At 48.4% G+C, this 7,500-nt stretch overlaps 1 protein-coding gene across 1 annotated transcript in view; it reads left to right on the forward strand.

The window, feature by feature from the left end:
• adam9a (ADAM metallopeptidase domain 9a) overlaps positions 1–7,500 on the forward strand; it is a 50,904-nt gene that overhangs the window by 14,035 nt on the left and 29,369 nt on the right. The window lies entirely within an intron of this gene.

The raw sequence follows: 7,500 nt of genomic DNA on the forward strand, positions 1-7,500 counted from the left end.
GGGGGGGGGGGGGGGGGGGCAGATGTTGTTTGCTTGGAACAGCTGCTGTGGCGTTTCCTGTCTGAACCAACAGAAAGATTCATGTAGAATCTGACAAACACTGGTACTGATCCAAGGTGTGTGTGTGTGTGTGTGTGTGTGTGTGTGTGTAGTCATTATACGTCACCACATATGGTTGTGATTACATGCAGTGATGATGTCACTTCTTACAGCTATTTGGAGGGGTTCAACACCCCCACACCCCACCCCACCCCCGCACCCTACCCCACCCACACACACACACACACGCACACACACACACACACACACCCTGCCGAAGTGTCTTTGAGCAAAACACTGAATCCCTGGAGGGAGGGGGGTTGAGGAGAAAAGTGTTATTAGAGGGGAATTTAGTGTGTGTGTGTGTGTGTGTGTGTGTGTGTGTGTAGATGATAGTTGTGGGTTTTTCCTCTCCTCTCCTCTTCCTTCCCGCCCTGCATGCTGGAACACGTTCAACACACACACACACACACACACACACACTGAACACCCACCCCTGCTGTTTGACATTTTTTCGTTCCCTGTCACACACACACACATTTTCACACTCACTCACGTTCACACTCTCACACACAATCTGTCGGCAGAATGTTTTGCTAGAACACACACACACACACACTCTCACACAAACACTCACCCCCACACACACACACACACATACACACACACACACACACACACAAAACAAGCCACACACTCCAGTGAAATGTGAGAATGCTTGGAGAGAGTGAAGCAGTGTGAAAGTATTAGGGAGTGTTTGTGTGTGTGTGTGTGTGTGTGTGTGTGTGTGTGTGTGTTTCTCAGCCTGGAGGGAATGTTTTCCATCATCGTACTCGATCTTTTATGTCTGAAGGTTTTGTTTTGTCGTAACGGCTGAATCTAACAGCTGGAACGTGTTAATTAATAATATTCTGAATATAGTTTCACCTCGTTCTGTATCTCTGTGTTGTTCAGATCTGTTTCAGCAGGTAAACAGTCTCTCCTCCTCACAGCTGACAGAGCTGCAGTGTGTTTCTCAGCCTCTCTTGAGATTTGAACCCGTAACCTAGACAACCACCCGGTTTACAAGACGTCATGACCGGCTCAGAATCATGACAAAGTGGACCAGCACACTATAGAGAGCCTAAGCCCCTCCCCTTCCGGTGGACCACCATGGGACCTTATTTCGGAAAAAATATGTACGGTAGTCAACGACGAGAGACAAATAATTGTTTGATCCCGTTTGAATTGTGCCATGAATTACACATATGATGTTTTGTCAATTTAAAAGATAATTTTGCAAGTCAAGAAAGTCGCAGTTTGTCATAAAACTGTTGAACTATAAGACTGTAAAAATACGTAATTAGAAAGACTACACACCCAAAAGTGGCGTAAGTGATGTCATAACTTCCTCTCTCCACAAGCTACCCAGAGCCTGAAGCTCAGTCCCTCTCAGAGAGCAGGAGTATTATACACAACCTGGAAGGTAGACAGGAAGAACGGATTTAAACTGGTTTAGGATAGTTTTAGTACAGTGGGGGCTAACGTTAACGATGCCTGTGTGTGTTTCCTGTTTCCTTCCATGTTGGTGTCGGTGACGTGTATTGTGCGAGACGAGAGATGTAGTTCACTGAGCGGTTTCACACAAAACTAAACGTTACTGTACTGTTTTACGACAAATTGCGACTTTCTTGACTTGCAAAATTATCTTTTAAATTGACAAAACATCATATGTGTAATTCATAGCACAATTCAAACGGGATTAAACAAATATTTGTCTCTCGCCGTTGACTACCGTACATATTTTTTCCGAAATAAGGTCCCATGGTGGACAGCGGAAGGGGAGGGACTTAGGCTCTCTATAAAGGTTAAACCGGTTTATTGTGAACTAAATTAACCATCACAAACCAGTATGATGCAGTGTGGTCCATCAGTATAGAGTTTGAACTTGATTGACAGCTGCCATGTTACAGAGAAGCTCTTCAGTCTGACAGCAGGAAACGATAGTCGTGTTTTATCTTTCTGTCGCTTCCGTGTTTAAAACGGCACCAAACACTACAGTACCCATGATCCTTAGAGGGAATTACTATGGCGACAGCGCAACAAATTCGCAACGCCGATTCGGTAGGCGTGTCAAGCACATAGACGTAGAACCGTAGAATCAGTATTCGTGTTTTTTGCAGAATGTAAATCTTCTAGCGTCACGTTGCCATAGAGACGGCAGCTGTGTAGCAGAGCGCCGGAGAGCCGACGGACGGTTCCGATTAAACCCGACGAGCGGATCCACCGCCGCTCCGGACCGAGACGACGGGAAGCGGCAGAAAGAAGAGCGGCTGTTCTCTCCTGGCAGCCGCGGGTACAAAACACCGACCGTGTTCCTCTTGTCTCGACGTCGGGACTCTTGACGGTCCGAGGTCGTAGCGTCAGGTCCGTCTTGTGTGACCGGCTCTAGATACAGTTCGTCTCTCCCGCGTGACGAGACGACGAGCGAGCTCTGTGATTGGGCGACTTCGATGACGCGGTTCTCTCTGGGATGAGCGGTTTCTTCGCCTTTTTTTCCAACTACGCTAGTTTTCCCGACGCAGCGGCTGCTGGTCTGAGCTGCCGGCTCGCTCTGTAGCGGCTCAGCTCAAACAACGGTGAACCCTGACCCTGGGTATTCTGCTTCAGGAACCGAGAACTGGCCACGCCCACGTCTTCACGTCTCAGCTCTATAGTCAGTATGCCAGGAGGGTGAGAACAGATGTGTGTGTGTTGGGTGTCGAACATAAAACACAAAGGAAAACCAAGAGCTGAAGCGTCCCACGCTGTCCACAGCCGTGCTGAGGTGGGACAGCCCGAGCCCGGAGGCCTGGTGGCTTTACCGGCCGGTCTCTTCAGGACGAGCCGCTCCTCCTCTCCACTGGGCCGGTCTGCAACAGAACCACAACACAGAGAAGACACCAGGGAGAGGAACAGGGCTGCAGAAAAGACAGGGCCGTGACAAAGACTACTAATCCTATAATTTTTACATTTGAATTAAAAGTAGCCTATATCTGGTTAGAAATCTATGGAAAATGGTTTCCACACATATTTGTCAGTTTCTGTCCTCTGCGGCACGCTGGCAGAACATGACTGATGCTGATGGTGCTGATGTTTCAGTGTGAGCAGTTTGGTCGACGTGTCTCTGTCACAGAACAGTCGGAGCGGCGGCCATCTTGCTGCGACCCGTCGGACTAGCTTCTGTATAAAGAGACTCACAGCAAGTCACTGAGCTGAGAGGTTTTACAGCAAGAACCAAAGCAGCTTCTCTGTCTCCTTGCTGCCATGGATTGCTAACATGCTAATGTTGACTAGAAGAGCTAGAGAGAGAAGTACAGTCTGTGATGAAGCTACGTTAGCCTCGTCGCTAACGTAGCTTCCAGTGAGTTTTGACAGTTTGCTGTTTCATGGCAAACAGTGGAAGGAGCGTTCTGTCCGCTCAGGTTCTGCTGACAGATCACATGTCTGTCATGCCAGACGCTCCGGTCTGCAGATACAAAGTATTGAACAGGCAAATCATTTATTTTTCACTGCTCTGGTGTCGACTTTCATAATGTTACTTTAAAGCTCCATATTCTCCAGAGTTTTATTTTGTGTCTTTCTGTCCATTCAGAGCTGTGTGTGTGGTGTCATGAACCAAAAACACTCTCAATCCATTTCTCCACGTTCATTTTCCAGCATCTCTCTGAGCCTTACCAAGAACAGGCCGTTTCTGTCTCCGTGTCTTTAAGGCTCATTAATATTAACGACCCTCCGTTCCGATCGGCTAACCGTTTCGAGAGCGAAACGTGAGACGCCGCGGCCCGGCGGCTACAGGTAGGGAAAACTCTCCGGTAATAAACGATGACGACCGCTCGACCGCTTTGAAAAAAACACTTTGTTAGTCTATTATTTCTTACAGAAATGATAATGAGCGAACCTTTGTGACGCCGCAAAGTTACGGAAGTCCAAACGGCTCGTTTAGAGGCTCGCTTTTCTAATATGGATTGTGTGGATTTAGTTTTGATACTTTCACCATGTTTAGATACACATCCAACTCCTTTATCATCACAGAGGAGAGGGAGTCCTGCTTTACACCATGTGGACCTTTAATGAGTTAACATACTGTAGCTAGCAAGCAAGCGCTAATTAGATCGCATTGAAAATAGATCAAACTCAGCTCCTTGCTGTGCTGCAGCTCTGGGCGCCGACCTTTGACCCCCCACTGTGTCAGAGGACAGAGCTGGCTGCTGTTGGCAGCTGGGTAATGTAGTCCACCGCTGACTTCCTGTCCTGACTGACCTCATACAGCCTGCCTCTGTGTGTGTGTGTGTGTGTGTGTGTGCTTCACCCCCTCACCAATGGCATACCTGCTGGTAGCACAAGCAAACAAGACACACACACACACACACACACACACACACACACACAGGCAGATGTCTGCTAGGTGAGTCAGAGATAACCTTGGGGTTTTTTTCCAGAGTTTTCCCAGCAGTCTCTCTGTCTCTCTTTCTGTGGCCAATTTTGTAAGAAATTCAGTTGAGGTGAAAAAATAAAATGTTGATAAAGAAACTTGATAAATGGAGATGGAAACATGCAAGTAAACACTGAGGTAGTGACACAGTAATGTTTCTGTGTGAAACAGCTTTCCACTGCAGCCTTCCAGAAATATAAATATCATACATGTTGTTTCTAACATGTATGAATCTGCGTGGTGTTGTATGACTGTTAGTTGGTTGCAGCAGAAAGTCACCAAGTGAATTTCTTTGTTTTGGTCTTCAGACAGACGGAAATATGGCTGACTAAAGAACAACAACTTGCCCAATACTAATCAATACTAACCAATACTAATCAATACTAATTAATACCAACCAATTGTTGAAAGGCTATAGTTTTTCTGGTAGTGTTTTCTCTGCGTTGGGTTCAGGAAGTCGATTTATTTTCTTCAGCCAGCTGAAGGAAACGCAGCTAATTCTCTTATTTTTTGCGATATTTCAAAAAATCTCTTCCTTTAAATTCCTTAGTTTCCTTCACTGAGTTTACATGAAGACGATGATTCAGTCTGAACAGATTAAAGAAACACTCGGACTGTCAAACTGTGCTGTGAACTCCATCTGTCAGCTGATCACAGGAAGAGTTCTGCTCAGTCTTTCCATTGAAACCTCAGTCAGATTTCAGTGACCTCTGACCTCTGACCTCCTCACTGCTGGTTGTAGTGCTGGTGATGTGCGAGCTGCAGTGTGTTCTGCTGGATCGGTCCGACGACAGTGAAGCAGCGGCTGCTCAGACCGCTTCGAGAAGTGAAACTGTCCAGTCACGTCCGGTCATGTCCGGTCACATGATGCTGGCACAAGGCTCTGATGTCATATTTCATATAATAATAGGCTGTTTACGGTCTTAAAATATCCCTAAAATATTATTTTTCTAATAGCTATACAACTAGCAAGCAAGGCTAGCTAACTAGCTCGACAACAGCCAGGCGAACAAACCAGCTGCAGCTGGATGATGTTAGCTGTCATGGAATTCATTTTACTGTTAAATGGTTTCCTCCACAGACTTGAACACATCTGATGCAATTTACAATAATGCTGTTACCCTCCTGTCTCTCCTCCTAGCGTTAGCCTCCTGTCTCTCCTCCTGTCTCTCCTCCTAGCGTTAGCCTCCTGTCTCTCCTCCTGTCTCTCCTCCTAGCATTAGCCTCCTGTCTCTCCTCCTGTCTCTCCTCCTAGCGTTAGCCTCCTGTCTCTCCTCCTGTCTCTCCTCCTAGCGTTAGCCTCCTGTCTCTCCTCCTAGCATTAGCCTCCTGTCTCTCCTCCTGTCTCTCCTCCTAGCGTTAGCCTCCTGTCTCTCCTCCTAGCATTAGCCTCCTGTCTCTCCTCCTAGCGTTAGCCTCCTGTCTCTCCTCCTAGCATTAGCCTCCTGTCTCTCCTCCTGTCTCTCCTCGTAGCGTTAGCCTCCTGTCTCTCCTCCTAGCATTAGCCTCCTGTCTCTCCTCCTAGCATTAGCCTCCTGTCTCTCCTCCTGTCTCTCCTCCTAGCGTTAGCCTCCTGTCTCTCCTCCTAGCATTAGCCTCCTGTCTCTCCTCCTAGCATTAGCCTCCTGTCTCTCCTCCTAGCATTAGCCTCCTGTCTCTCCTCCTGTCTCTCCTCGTAGCGTTAGCCTCCTGTCTCTCCTCCTAGCATTAGCCTCCTGTCTCTCCTCCTAGCATTAGCCTCCTGTCTCTCCTCCTAGCGTTAGCCTCCTGTCTCTCCTCCTAGCATTAGCCTCCTGTCTCTCCTCCTAGCATTAGCCTCCTGTCTCTCCTCCTGTCTCTCCTCCTAGCGTTAGCCTCCTGTCTCTCCTCCTGTCTCTCCTCCTAGCGTTAGCCTCCTGTCTCTCCTCCTGTCTCTCCTCCTAGCATTAGCCTCCTGTCTCTCCTCCTAGCGTTAGCCTCCTGTCTCTCCTCCTAGCATTAGCCTCCTGTCTCTCCTCCTGTCTCTCCTCGTAGCATTAGCCTCCTGTCTCTCCTCCTGTCTCTCCTCCTGTCTCTCCTCGTAGCATTAGCCTCCTGTCTCTCCTCCTGTCTCTCCTCGTAGCATTAGCCTCCTGTCTCTCCTCCTGTCTCTCCTCCTGTCTCTCCTCGTAGCATTAGCCTCCTGTCTCTCCTCCTGTCTCTCCTCGTAGCATTAGCCTCCTGTCTCTCCTCTTAGCGTTAGCCTCCTGTCTCTCCTCTTAGCGTTAGCCTCCTGTCTCTCCTCTTAGCGTTAGTCTCCTGTCTCTCCTCGTAGCGTTAGCCTCCTGTCTCTCCTCGTAGCGTTAGCCTCCTGTCTCTCCTCCTAGCGTTAGCCTCCTGTCTCTCCTCTTAGCGTTAGCCTCCTGTCTCTCCTCGTAGCGTTAGCCTCCTGTCTCTCCTCTTAGCGTTAGCCTCCTGTCGCTCCTCTTAGCATTAGCCTCCTGTCTCTCCTCTTAGCGTTAGCCTCCTGTCTCTCCTCTTAGCGTTAGCCTCCTGTCTCTCCTCTTAGCATTAGCCTCCTGTCTCTCCTCTTAGCGTTAGCCTCCTGTCTCTCCTCTTAGCATTAGCCTCCTGTCTCTCCTCTTAGCATTAGCCTCCTGTCTCTCCTCTTAGCATTAGCCTCCTGTCTCTCCTCTTAGCATTAGCCTCCTGTCGCTCCTCTTAGCGTTAGCCTCCTGCGGCTCAGTGAGAGTCTTGCTGGTATTAAGTCCATTAAGTCTAGCAGGTTTAGCAGGTTTAGCAGGTCAGCTAGCTGTGACTTGTAATCTGTTTTCTGAGGCTCATGTGGAACGTGGCTGAACTTGGTGTTGAGGCTGAACTTGGTGTTGAGTCGCTTCAGATGAAGGTCCAGGGAGTCTGACTCTGCCTTGAAGCTTGTCAGGATCTGATCTGAACCACAGACTGTAAAAAAGATGGAGTAGTGAGTGATGTCACCCACAGGTTTCTGAAGGGCCGTTTTGAAGCCAAAAGTTGGGGTTCACGAGCGCCAC

The sequence above is a fragment of the Centroberyx gerrardi genome, chromosome 8 (assembly GCF_048128805.1).
Source record: "Centroberyx gerrardi isolate f3 chromosome 8, fCenGer3.hap1.cur.20231027, whole genome shotgun sequence".
Lineage (NCBI taxonomy): Eukaryota > Metazoa > Chordata > Actinopteri > Beryciformes > Berycidae > Centroberyx > Centroberyx gerrardi.